Source organism: Eschrichtius robustus, chromosome 2 (assembly GCF_028021215.1).
Source record: "Eschrichtius robustus isolate mEscRob2 chromosome 2, mEscRob2.pri, whole genome shotgun sequence".
In the NCBI taxonomy this organism is placed as follows: Eukaryota; Metazoa; Chordata; class Mammalia; order Artiodactyla; family Eschrichtiidae; genus Eschrichtius; species Eschrichtius robustus.
This window is the reverse complement of record NC_090825.1, coordinates 35136383-35149224: the sequence shown is the minus strand read 5'-3', so window position 1 is coordinate 35149224 and position 12842 is coordinate 35136383. Positions and strand designations below refer to the sequence as shown.

The 12842-nt window shown below is 42.2% G+C and overlaps 1 protein-coding gene across 1 annotated transcript in view; it reads right to left on the bottom strand.

Annotated features, from left to right (window-relative positions):
- The window catches only part of GHR (growth hormone receptor), a 277838-nt gene extending 273830 nt beyond the window's left edge, over nt 1-4008 (bottom strand). Inside the window, exon 1 of the mRNA XM_068535292.1 lies at nt 3891-4008. The gene's annotated coding sequence lies outside the window, so the exon portion shown is untranslated. The remainder of the gene's footprint in view (nt 1-3890) is intronic.
- Between the last annotated feature and the right edge of the window lie 8834 nt (nt 4009-12842).

Sequence of the window (12842 nt, the reverse complement as noted above, 5' to 3'; positions counted from 1 at the left end):
ATATACCTGCTCTAGACTTCCATTTACCTCCAGAGGAAGATGGGGTTGTTGAGTCAGTTCATGTCCTGTATGTACACCTTAAATCCCAGTTGCCTGAAGAAGCATTTCTGTCTGATGTACTTTCACCTCATTTAGCGCCAGATGGCATAGTGTCCAGGACTTGGATAGAACAAGCCTTCAATAAATGCTGATTGCTAGTACTGACTCATGCTCGTGGAAACAGACACAATGAGGTCCATGAAAAGAATACCTCGCAACGCAGTCTCTACCTGTCTGTAACATGCAGTTGCAATTTGCTTGTCTTCAGAACATTCTACTTCTGCTGTTCTGGGGCTTGGTATTCCTTGATGGTAAGAAATTAGGTAGCTGTCTTCACTGCATGTAGAATTCTATTTACCTGCACAGTATTATACTTTCCACAGATTTATTGGGAGTTCAGGCATGAAAAAACGTTTTGAAACTATTATCATAATGTTTTGACTGTGGATGATTAATAATCTGAAAAGAGTGAGTTGTTTACAGGTTTGAGATTAGTGAACAGTGTAATGAGATGGCTAAAACAGCTCATGACTATTAAGCTGACTTAACAGATATAGAAAGTCCAGGACTAAGGATTTCACATCTATGTTTTCGATGACGTACATTAGGAGGGATGGAGAGAATGTGGACTCGAGGGCATACTGGTCAGGGCAGAAAAGGGTGGCACCCCACAGTGGGTGAGGAATAGCTCCAAGAACAGGCAAAAAAGAATCCAGGAAGAAGGAGCATACTGTTTGTTTTCCAATACAGCACTTAAAGGGAAGAGAGATTAGATTCATTGCGTGTGGCTCCAGCAACTTAATACTAGGCCAGTGAGCAGAAGAAAGTGTTGATTCAGTACAGGCAGAACTTTCTAAACATAAATCTCTCCTAGAATGGACTGGCTAGTGAGGAAGCAAGATTTCCATCTGATTATTTGCAAGGAGAGGTAAGCTGGCCCACTAACATAGAGGGCTACTGAAGTAGAAGTTCTTGCCCCAATAGAGAGTTAGCTATAAAGTCGGTGATCATACTAATCAACCATGTTATTGAGTATATTGTTTACATTATATTGTCCCGGGTTGGAAAAAATCACTTGCCAAAAAGACATCCTGTGTTGCCTTGTTTACCCAATTAGCAAAGGTCTGACTTCAGCCTTACCAAACTTCAGTTCTTATCAATTCAAGATTCAGAAAGTGATTACGTGATTTGAATATTCATATTATTTGTCATTACCACAGATATTATAGGGTTTTCTTTTTTAAGAAGAAAAAGTGATGGTTTGTATGGACGCATGTGAACACACTAAAAACTAGAAGTTATTTTCATTATTGACATACTTTTAAAAAATGTCTTCCCTGAAAGTAAACCAAATCTCCAGAATTGTGCAATTTACCAGCAGAATGACCAGAGAAGCTTAAGATTAGCAGATTTAAAAAATATAACCCATGCCTTTTTTCTAAGCTAAACAATTTGCTGTGCCACATTCTCAGTGTATCACTCAGATTTATCTTTACATTAACAACGCTTACCAGCAGATAGCCAAAAAGGCTCGCCAAGTTGGACCAACTTCAAGATTTGTTTCCATGCTGGGGTGCTTCACGCGCTTAGCAGAAGCAGAGTGCAGCTAGGGCTCATTTATTACATTATGCTATAAACATTTTGTCTTGAGCTAACAAGATACTCAACACAATTCCATAGGTTACTAAGCACCGTAAACATCTGTTAACACAGGCACCAGAGATAGCACAGAAAAGGCATCTAGAATCCATTTTTAAGAGGTTTATGATGTGAAGTCTGCTGTTTAAAAACTAACAATCAAAAACACAGCCCCAAACTCTGCCTAGAACAAATATTTGCAAGGCAAAGTTATGCTCAGTTTGAAAAAAAATGCACTTGTGTCGTTGCTTTGTCAATGCATTTATAGATTTTCATTTCACACCTCTGCCCATTAAGTGTTAGTTTTCCGTGCCATTCAGGAGACCCAAGCTATAATTTCACTGTGATATATTTACTCCAAAAGAAAAGCTGAATGTTGACTCACCAACTTTCCTTAGACTCATGTGAAGCAAAAAGTTTACAAGGGTGGAAGGAGATGAGAGATGGGACATACTTAAGCTACGAATGAAGTTTTCCAGTGGTCTGTGGGCTTAAAACACATCCTTCCAGCTCCATCTAAAGTCCATCTGAAGGGAAACCACAAATGACCAGACCCCTTGAAATCTAATCTGGGAACACTGAGCTTTGTTTTTCTCAAAAGGAAAAAGAATCCTCAATCACAGAAAAGATGGAACCAACCACTCTGCCTACTAAATCATTTTATTTCGTTCCTATCCAGCATTTTAATTTCTGGAAATGTTTCAATACTATAGACCTCCAAGGTCTATACCCTGGCACCCCAGAGAGGAGGACTTCCAAGATGACACCACCTGCTCAGGGCACAGAACTGCCACTGTGAGGAAAGATCAGTGCCTTCCCAGGCACACACACCAGGGAGTCTAAACACCCCAGAGGCTGTGGACAACAGTACCCTGGGAATCTCAGATCCACGGATCCAACCTGGGTCCGCGTCTCCGGGCTTCTGGACCCACACATTCACACGTCTCCTAGACCCTCCGTCCTCCTATGCAGGTCTCCTGAGAGCTCCAGAAACCTCCACCTCCAGCCTTTCGTAGGCAAAGAGATTAGTATTTTAAAGTCCGTGGTACTTAAATCCTGTACAGAAACTCCTGCGACTTCCCAACCCTCTGGCCTCCCGTTACCTTTCCCTGTCCCTTCCAAGGTCTCCTGGCGGCACAAACAGGCGGGCGGCACCTCTCTGGCCTCCTCCCCCCAACCCCCCTGCACATCCTACTGGCTCAGGCTCCGACACGCCCCCCCAGGCGCACACACACCGCGCGCACACACACAGCGCGCACGTACACCCATTCAGCCCACTGACCCTGCACCGGGCCACCCACTCCCACAGCATGGCCCCAGCAGGCGTACCCCCCGCTCCGGCTCATATATAAAGCACTCACCCCAAAACAGACTTCCCTGTGCACCCGCAAGTGGGTGACCCTGCCCAGCACCCTCTGCGCGCCGTCAGAGTCTTCTCCCCAGACCCGTCGCTACCCCACTCACCCGCGCGGCTCTCTTGCCTCGGGCAGTTCTGTCAAAACTTTAAGCCTGGTTGATTTCATAACCACGAGTGTGTTCAGGGCTGGAGGAGTTCGGTTCGCCACGATCTCCACCCACCCCAGCTCATGGGGACTGGTGACCGTGACTCTAACTGACCCCAGCTCCGCCGGTGCCAGTGCGCGGCTGCAGTCCGCAGAAACGCGCAAGGGTGGTGCGCTTTGGGAAGGAGCGCGCGGTGTAGAGGCGCACAGCCGAACAACCTCCCCTCTCCTCCCGCGGCGCAGCCAGGGACCTCTCCCCGCTTAGCAGCGAAGCCTCAGCAGTTCCTGCCCCAGCCCGGCTGGCTGATGATGTCAAACAGAAACAGTCGCAAAACTTCTAAGACTTTAACAAAACTGGCTTCGGAGGAAGCCCCTCCGGGCACCGCAAACGCGGGTGGGAGCAGGCGCCAGCGTGGGATGGTTCGTCTGTCACCCCCAACTCCCTGACGCCCCCACCAACTTACACATACACACACGCACACGTCCAGAGCGTGGATCGGGTTACAACTACCCACCAGCAGAAAACAACTTCTTGGTGAAGAGAAGGGGAGCAGTGCCAACCCCCAAGTCACCAGGACAAAAATTATCCGTGTAAATACATAAGACAGATCCCCACTTTCATAAACAACTGGCGTCCCAGGCTCCACTCCCAGGCCCCCCGACACAACATGGGGAAAATAAGAGCCCGATTCCGGCGCTCCCTTCCAGTACCTCTGAGGCTCGCCTCCGGAGAGAGAGCGCGGTTCGCGGCCGCGCTGGGGCCGAGGGCGCGGGGCCCTCCGGCCTGCGCGGCCCCAGCCCGGGGTCCTCGCCGCTGCCTCCGCTCAACAGCAGCAGCCGCCGCCGCCGCCGCTGCAGCAGCCGCCGCTGCCGCCGCCGCCGCTCCCTAGACCGCCTCCTCTTCCCATGGCTGCGCCCTGCTTGGCAGCTCCCGGGCTGTCAGGCTTGGGGAGGGGGGAGGGGAGGGGTGAAACGGGAAGGGAGGATGGGAGGGGAGGGGAGGGGTGCGAACCGGCGGGCGCCGTTCACTAGGGGTCACGCAGCGCCCGGCCCGCCGCCCTCGGGACCCGGGCTGCCGCAGCGAGGGGAAGCGGGAGCTCAGGGCGGCTGGTTCGAGACCCGCTGGGGAGGGGCCGAGCGCAGTTCGGGCCGAGCACTCCGCGGAACTGGGATGAAGCGTTCCCCGGCGAGGAGTTGGAGTTGGTGCGTGTCACTCTCATCTGGGCTGCGCGGCTCCTCCTAGAGGAAAATATTGGTAGTTGCAGGACACTTCCTTCCTCTCCGCCCACCCCTGTTCCCAAAAAGAAGGCAGGACGTAAAAGAACCTAAATGCAGTCAACAAATTCAAGGGAACGCTTACAGAAAGGTTAGCTTTCTGCTGGAATGGGGGCGGGGGGGAGGGAGGGGGGAAACGGACAAGACAGCTTGAAAAGCGTAATTGGCAAACCGAACATTGCCTCTTTACACCTGCAACCAATTTCCAAACTCCTGCTCCCTGGGGCATGGTGAAAAGATAGTTAAAGGACCTTACTTCAGAGGTTAGAAAAAGGAGGCAAGAGAGATGAAGTAATTTACCAAGGACACGAGGCATGTTAGAATAGGGGTATGTCCAGAAACTGGAGCATAGGGAAGCAGGGTGTCCAGACACAGACCTCGGCCTGAGAACTGTACTTGTGTGTGACCTAGGGAACGTGGTTTTTTAAATGCCTTGCGCTGGACATCTGTCAAATACGGGCCTGCCCACCTCATTCCACTGCAGGGAAAAGAAAGTGAGAGAAGAAGCTGTCAAAGTGCTTCAGAAAGTCAATATCGTTCTGCATAAGCCTGTCATTTTGTTAAAGCATCAAACTCCCAGTCACCACATGCTTTTCTGAGTAGGAAGTTCAAAAGTCCAGTTCCAGGTTGTCTGAGATCTGACGGAGCAGCCCATCATGCTATCTTTTCACTATTTACTTTATTACTGACAGCCAGTTGTAACGTCATTTAGTTAACAGATTCGGCTTACTAAATGACATTTTTTTTACAGGGTTCCCAGACACAAAGCCAAATATATACCCAGAGAGAAATGTTTAAGCAACAACTTAAAGAAACCAAGCTTCTTCGCACTAGAATAAAAAATCCCCAGGGCATGGAAAATAGTACAGGGAGGCCAAGACTTGGGAAGGAGCACAGTACTAAAGACTTCGGGCAGCAGATGTCACATAAGATACCCTTCTTTTTAAAGGAATCAAAGAAGTGGAAAATTCTGTTCCTTAGAGTCTTTTCTGGTGCTCAGCTGTGGCTCAACAACCCAACTGTTCAAGACAAAGACACCCAGAATGAAAGGAGGGGGGAAGATTCTAGTAGGGGTGTGGACCACACTGTCCCATCCTGAGGCAGGAGGCAGGATGGGTGTTGATCTTGAACTGGTCCTGCTCTAGCTGTATCCCACTCAAATATAATGAGGCTTCTTTTCCCTAAGAACCGCCCCTAATCCCTTGATTTCTGGGGTTCCATGCTTTGCTAGAGCAGTAGGAGTGCTTACCAACGTCTGGAGTTTTTCAAAGGGGAATTGCCCACATAGAGAGAGATTAGGGCACAGGCAGGCAGAACACCTGCTGGGTGGTCATTACTGCCAGGCTGGCTGAAAGGGCAGCAGTGGCAGAAGTGGAGAACAGGCAGTCCACGAATGCTGACTCCACTCCTTCTGAGATGAACTTCCAATTTGGCCTTTCAGACTCTGACACTGCCAAATTCTCTCTTTATATCCCTTCTGTGCCTTCTCATTCTCACCCGCCCCCCTCACCCTCAAGCTCAGAGAATCTTCTAGCAGGTGCCAGAGGGACTCACAAAATATTTTCTAAGTTCTATCGTTTATGCCCTGAGATGATTTCAGGGCCATGCTTAGCAAAGAAAGATTACCTTCTTTCTTCCTCTGGGTTCATCTGGAGCCTTCATTCTGTGAGACAGGGAAGCTGACTGCTCCGTCTTTGGGAGAAAGGTCATCATGCACAGAAAACACTGGTTAATATAAAAAATTAGGGAACCAGACATAAATTTGCAACTTACATGAAAGGCAGTCCTTTTTAAGCCCCATGAATAGAGATCCTCTGATCTCATATATGATCATGTATAGGTCTATAGTAGTATTTGCCTCTTTATATTTTCCAGATTATGAGGGAAAATGTATCAGGTACTGAATTAACTAATTTGCTACAAGTTAAGGCATGCCAGAGTCCATTTACCTTATGAAATGTGAAACTGTACTTACCATTCCTTCCCCGCAGCCTGGAATATCCTACTTTGACCATATAGGGAAATTCTCCTTAACCTTCAAATTCCAGCTCAATTGTTTAGTGCCTGGCTTTTCCCAAAGGTGGAATTAATTAATTAACCATCCCTGCATCTGCATCCTCATGGGTCTTTATACCTACTTGTATTAAATATTTCAGTTTTTACTAATATGTCTACTTTTCCCATTAATTATGAGACCTCTGAGGGAGGCACTATATATTCTGAGTATCCGTACCTAAAATGTCTACGTTGGTGCCCAGCAAATGGTACGATGCCCAATAAATGCTTAACCAAATTGAATGAAAATGTAGAACCTCCAAGTTTGTATCTCAAACCCAGATCTTTATACAGAGCTCTGAACTGCCATCCTCCACATTTTCTCACACTCCGCATTCAAAATCGGGTCACTTCCTAACCCCTCCATGCCTAACATCTGGTCCAAACCACCATAGTCCTTCACCTGGATTACTGCTGTAGTCTCTCAAACTCCTACTGGTCCTGTTTTCCTGGGGGGATCCAAACTAATACAATATTTACTGGTAAAATTAGTAAGATTCTAGAAATAAAGCACACCTACTTTAAAAGATTTTTGAAAACTAACACTGAATTCCCATCCACTAGGTTCTTTCAACAAGTGCTGAAGAGCCTGCACCATGACAGGTTTGTTCTATGAACATAAGATGCCTCAGGGAACAAAACTTACATGGCCTGTTCACAAAGACCTTGCCCTCATGGGGCTTACATTCTATTTGGGAGAGACAGTGAACAATAATAAACATAATAAATAGGTAAATCACTGAAGTGCTGCTCAAAGGAATCTATAGTAGGATAAGGGTTTCAGGAAAACCAGGTAACAGGTGGAAGAATGCTGGGAATTCCTTCCTTGCCCAGGACACAGCAGCATATTGTGGAGTTGAGCATGTGGTGCTGTGAACACCCTGAAAGAGCACCCTTGACTCTCCCCACGCCTGTCCCCAGCCCCCGCCCTCAATTGCCTTGGTTGAGAAGATGGCAGGGGAATCATGAAGGGAAGGAAACAGCTGAGGAATGTATTTACCTTTTCTTTCCTCTATTGAAAGGCAACAGGGGAAAAACTATTTCATGATCTGGAAATTCTTAGCCAAGACTTATGAGGTGGTCCCAGAGCCAGAACTAAAGCTTAAAATCACCATTTATTTTATGAATTTCAAAAAATAGGTATTTCGATTCAGAGCTCTTAAAAACTAAAAGGAATATGATTGCCTGGACTCTCTCTAGTGGACTCAGAGCCACCCCCAGAAAAGCTCAGGACCTGGGCAATGCCATCCATGTGCAGCCAGTGGGTGGAAAGGAGCCAAACAAGATAGGTCTCAACAGAGAGTCGTGAATGAATGTTCCCCTTTAAATGACTTAAGTGTAAAAATTAAAAAATGTTTTTAATATTTTGAGATTATTTTCTCTATCCTCCCACCAAATGCAAAAGCTTGTTTTTAAAAAGCATCTGATAGATGGTCCTCCAGCTTCTGTCTGGATAATTATATTGATGAGTAACCCATTAGCTCCCTCGTTGGGAACCGAGTTCCATTTTGTGACTGCACCATTTGTTAAGAGTACTTTAGCCAGAATCTGCTATTCTATTATTTATACCTGATTCTATCTCTAGAGCACATAGGGAAAAATTAGAAATTTAAATTTGCTTTTTTTCATGAGACACACTTTCCGCATGTCTCACCGTAAGTTACCCCTCCTCCAGGCCAAACACATGCAGGTTTTCCCACTACTTTTCATGTGATGAGGTTTCCAGACCCTACACCATGCTGGACCTCCACCTTAGTATACACTCCAATTCATCAAAATCCTTCATAAATTGCTGTTCCCAGTATCAAATTCAATCCCATTATGGTCACCACAAGATAGAGGAGGGCCATGAGCTTCCAACTAGGTGTTCTGGAGTAATAGAAATGGCAGAAGCCTTGGAGTCCAGTAGATGTGGTGGGAGCCCCCAGCTCTGATCCAACTTCCACCTGTTGTCACTCAGCCTACACTCCGAGGAAGTGAATTTAGCAACATTACCATGATCAGGGCATTTCCATCCCTTCTTTTCTTTCACATTTAATCTTTCCTACTTTTTGTCTTCACATATTACTTGGTTCTTTCCTTCCATCCTCTTTAGTTTTAAAAGAGATGGGACTATAAAAGCAAAAAAAGATGTGAATGAGAAAGGGATCTGAGCAGGTATGAAAAAGTTTTTCATAGCAATTTTATAGAAATTAGGCACACAGAGTATTTCCAACTACTAAATAAACTATCAATCTAGTTTGCTAATCAGACTTCTCCAGGGCATAATGAAAACCCAAGAGGAAGAATACTGAACGCTTTGCATACGAAAGGAACAGACCTGCCTACCACGCATTGTCTACCCAGTGAAACCAGGAAAGGTCAGATGAGGGGAGGAACTGCTGGAGAACTCCTTGAGGAGAGAGAGGGCTTGCAGGGTAACAGAACTTTACTCAAGGTCACTGGCCCTCTGCAGCACTTGCTGAACCAGGTGAAGGCTGAGACGTGTTAACCAGAGGAACTCATAATATCTTGGATCAAAGAATTTGAGAGCTAAGTCAAATAGGTCTCAACTGTTGTAGGCAAATAATAAATCAGAATGTCTGTTGAAATTAAATTTGCTTCATAAATTTTTTTCTCATACGTTTTCCTAACACTATAGAGTATTCCAAGCACATTCACAGCAATTATGTCAATCCTTCTTCACAGCAGTCCCATGAAGAAGGTGTGATTATCCTCTATCAGTGAGGAAGCTGGTTAAAGAAGCAAAGCAACTGGACCAAATCATGCAATTAGGTAGTTACAGGAGTTGGATGGGAACCCAGAGCCTTTCTGGGTCAAGTGCATTCTTGGGTCTCCTCCGCAGCTTCTCCAGTTATCCACGCCAACCAGTTTGTCTATCTTCTGTTTTTAAACCAGCAGACCACAGAAAACTTTAAAAATTTCCCCCAATCTCTCTCTCTGTATAATATATATTGTTGATATGAATATTAATTTTTTAAATTATATGGAAAAATTACATTAAATTATTAACTGTGGCTTCCTCTAGGGAGTGAAAAATTTTAGAAAGTGGGAGGGAGTAGGGGGAATGAAAGAACAAGGACTTTTACAGTTTTACACTCTAGTTTTCTTTTTTAATTGAGGTATAGTTGATTTACAATATTACGTTTCGTGTGTACAACATAGTGATTTGCAACTTTTAAAGGTTAGACTCCATTTGTAAATAGTTTTCTTTTAAATCAGGGAACATAAAACTGAATCTGCATAACAAAGACCTCATCTATATCAGAAGTTGAGTATTCATATGATACTAAAATTCTGTGCTTTATGAAATGCTTGAATGGCATTTCATAATGCCATTCAACTAGCTCCTCTAGTAGATTAAATGTATAATTCGCTTTAAAATAATTTGATTCACAAGTAACATTCTAGAAACATGTCCATTGTACAATGTGAGATGAGGTACTACAATAAACTACAATTTATTATATAATTTTTATATATAATAATAGACAGTTTTTATTCTGTCTATATGCCTTATTATCTATTTTATTATTTATTTGCCTTATTTATATCTATCTGTTTGATATTTTCCTAGCCCCCATCTTCTAAAAGAGGATTTGAGGTGCCTTCTGGAGAAATATATAAGCCATAAAGATGAATAAATAAAACAAATGAGAAAATGGGAATGGAAGAAAAATAGGGTATAAAACTAAGATAACAGGCAAGGATAGTTAGCTCTTGAAATGCATATTATAACATCCTGTTCATTTGCTAGAAGTGGGCCACAGTTTTGGCTCTGAGCTTCTTTGTGACCATAAGAAATAAGAAAACATGATCCATTATAAGATGTATACTTTCCATAGGGTGAAAGCCAAGAATTGCTTAGAAGTGCATCTTCTTCTGAAACCAAAACATACAAGAAATTGTTCCTGAAGGTCATCATACAGGGACTCAACATAGTGGACTGGATGATGTATTAGTGATGTTGTATAAGACGAGACTGAGGGACATTCTTTCCCTCTGAGAATTCATGTGCAGATACCAAAGTGGGAAAATGCTGCCAGAAATTAGAGGCAATCTCACACTCATCTTTAACTCCTTTTTAACTCAAAGCCATTAGTAAAATTTAATTGTAAGAACATAAAGTATTTATTTCATAGCGACCCCAGAAAGTTTTGGTTCAAAGTTATTTTAATTTAGTAATATCTTAGATTTGAGAATGCTGGTACTTAAAATTTTAATTGCACTCATAGTTCATAAAAATCTTAATCTGTGGAACTATGTGTCCCAGAGTTTGAACAAAATCCATCCAGATAAACAAAAAACAAAATGAATAAGATATTTGAGATTTATTTACAATTCTCGGCTTTCATGGGATTACTTGAAGTAAAAGATTGACCTAACTACTGCCTTATCTGGAGGTTTATTAGGTTTACTGTAAATACATCAACTGTTGCACTTATGTTTATAGCTCACAAAAAAGTTAGTGAACATTTTAAACCACATTTGCATGCCTGATGCCTGATGGGTGTTGATTCCAAAATGAAAATTATCAAAACACAACTTAGAGCCTGTTTTTTCCCCTTTAGAGCACTCTCTAGAAATAAGTTTGCAGAAATAAACAGCATTAGTAAATTTCAGTTATTGAAAGTGGTCATAGTAGGACTGGTGGAATCAGCAGCCCAATTTTTGTGGCATGAATCAAGGTCATCAAAGTTTCTCTGATAAAGTTCCCCACTGTCTTCTCACACTGCTGTACCCCAGATTTGTCTTTCTGGGCATGCAATTCCAATGTCATAATCTCTTCTTTTGGTTAAGGCTTCATTTGTAGAACAGTCTTTTCAAAATTCAAATATTTATTTAAGATGAGCCACAAATTAATTTATGAGAAACTATTTACACAGTCACAGGGATGAATTAAGTGGTTATAATTTTTAAAACAAAGTAGTTGCTTAATTTATGGTTTTCCCCAAGAATTTTGTATTTTGAAGGAGATTGTGTGCCAAGTATAAGTTCACTTATATTCCCATTTTCATTAATCTCTCTATATAAATACAAAATTGAGCTGCATATCACTGTGAGATAAAATTGGGTTAACATAGTTTCACTCAGTGGGCAGGAATTTGGTGTTTCATGTTTCCTATCTGGCTTTATTATGGGTAATGTATATTTTGCATTAGAAGAAAGTGATTATACACAGATATAGATACATCATAATATATGTTTATATATATTCTAGAATTTTAATTTTAAAACATATTTCCATGGTAAAAAAAAAATGAACACAAAAGAATATAGAATGAAAATTTATTTGCAACAGATAGGACAGAAGAAAGCCTTAATTAACCTATAAAGAGCTCTTAAAAACTGATTTCTAAAAAACAGACAAATTACCCAATAGAAAAATAGACATTTCAAAGATAATTAAGAAGAGACAATTCACAGAAAAAATAGAAAAATAAAAATAATTATAAACATATGAAAAGATGCTCAAATTTATTCACAGCTAAAAGTGTAAATCAAAACAATAAAAAAATTTTTTTTTTAATCTATCATACTGGAAAAGATAAAACATGTTAATATGCATTATAGTCAGGGTGTGGGGACAAAGACATTCTTATTCAATGTCGATTGAGAATGTAAATAGGCAAAATCGATTTTCAGGATCATTTGGCATGTTGATAAAGTTTTAAATGCATGTATTCTTTTACCCAGAAATTCCACTTTTAGAGGTATATACTTATAAACTCACAAAATTTTGCTAAATTATATGAATGAAAGCAATTTAAAAATGATTCTATATTGTTTATCTTTTGACTTTTTAAAATGGTATATTGTTTCTATGAAAAGATATTGAATTTTTACATGGTCATACTTATCCATTTGCTCATCACAGGCTATTTATTACCTTACATAGTTAACTCTGCCTTGAGATAAGCCCAAATACCACCACTCTTCATTTGAGGAAACCCAACCAAGAGAGCATTCATTCACTTACTCAGAATGAGAGTAGAGATTTGATCTCAGTTCTAACTGACTTCAAAGCCTATGCTATTTCACCTCATTATACTCAATCTTGAAAAGTTGGAAAGACTGAAACCTTGGAAGTAATTTGGGGATCGCCACCACTGTTTTAATTCTTATCAATTTGGGGACCACCAGATGGGAGAAAGGATTCTTAGCTGCTGATGCATAGTTCTCCTTAGTGTAGTCACTTATTCCACCTCTTAGTTTTTGGTATATAAAATATGCATCCAAATCTTTCTCAAACTGAGAATGTTGGAATAAATAAAATCGCATTTCCATATTTGGAAATTTGTCTCTGAAGGTAATAACATTTTCAGTGATTTC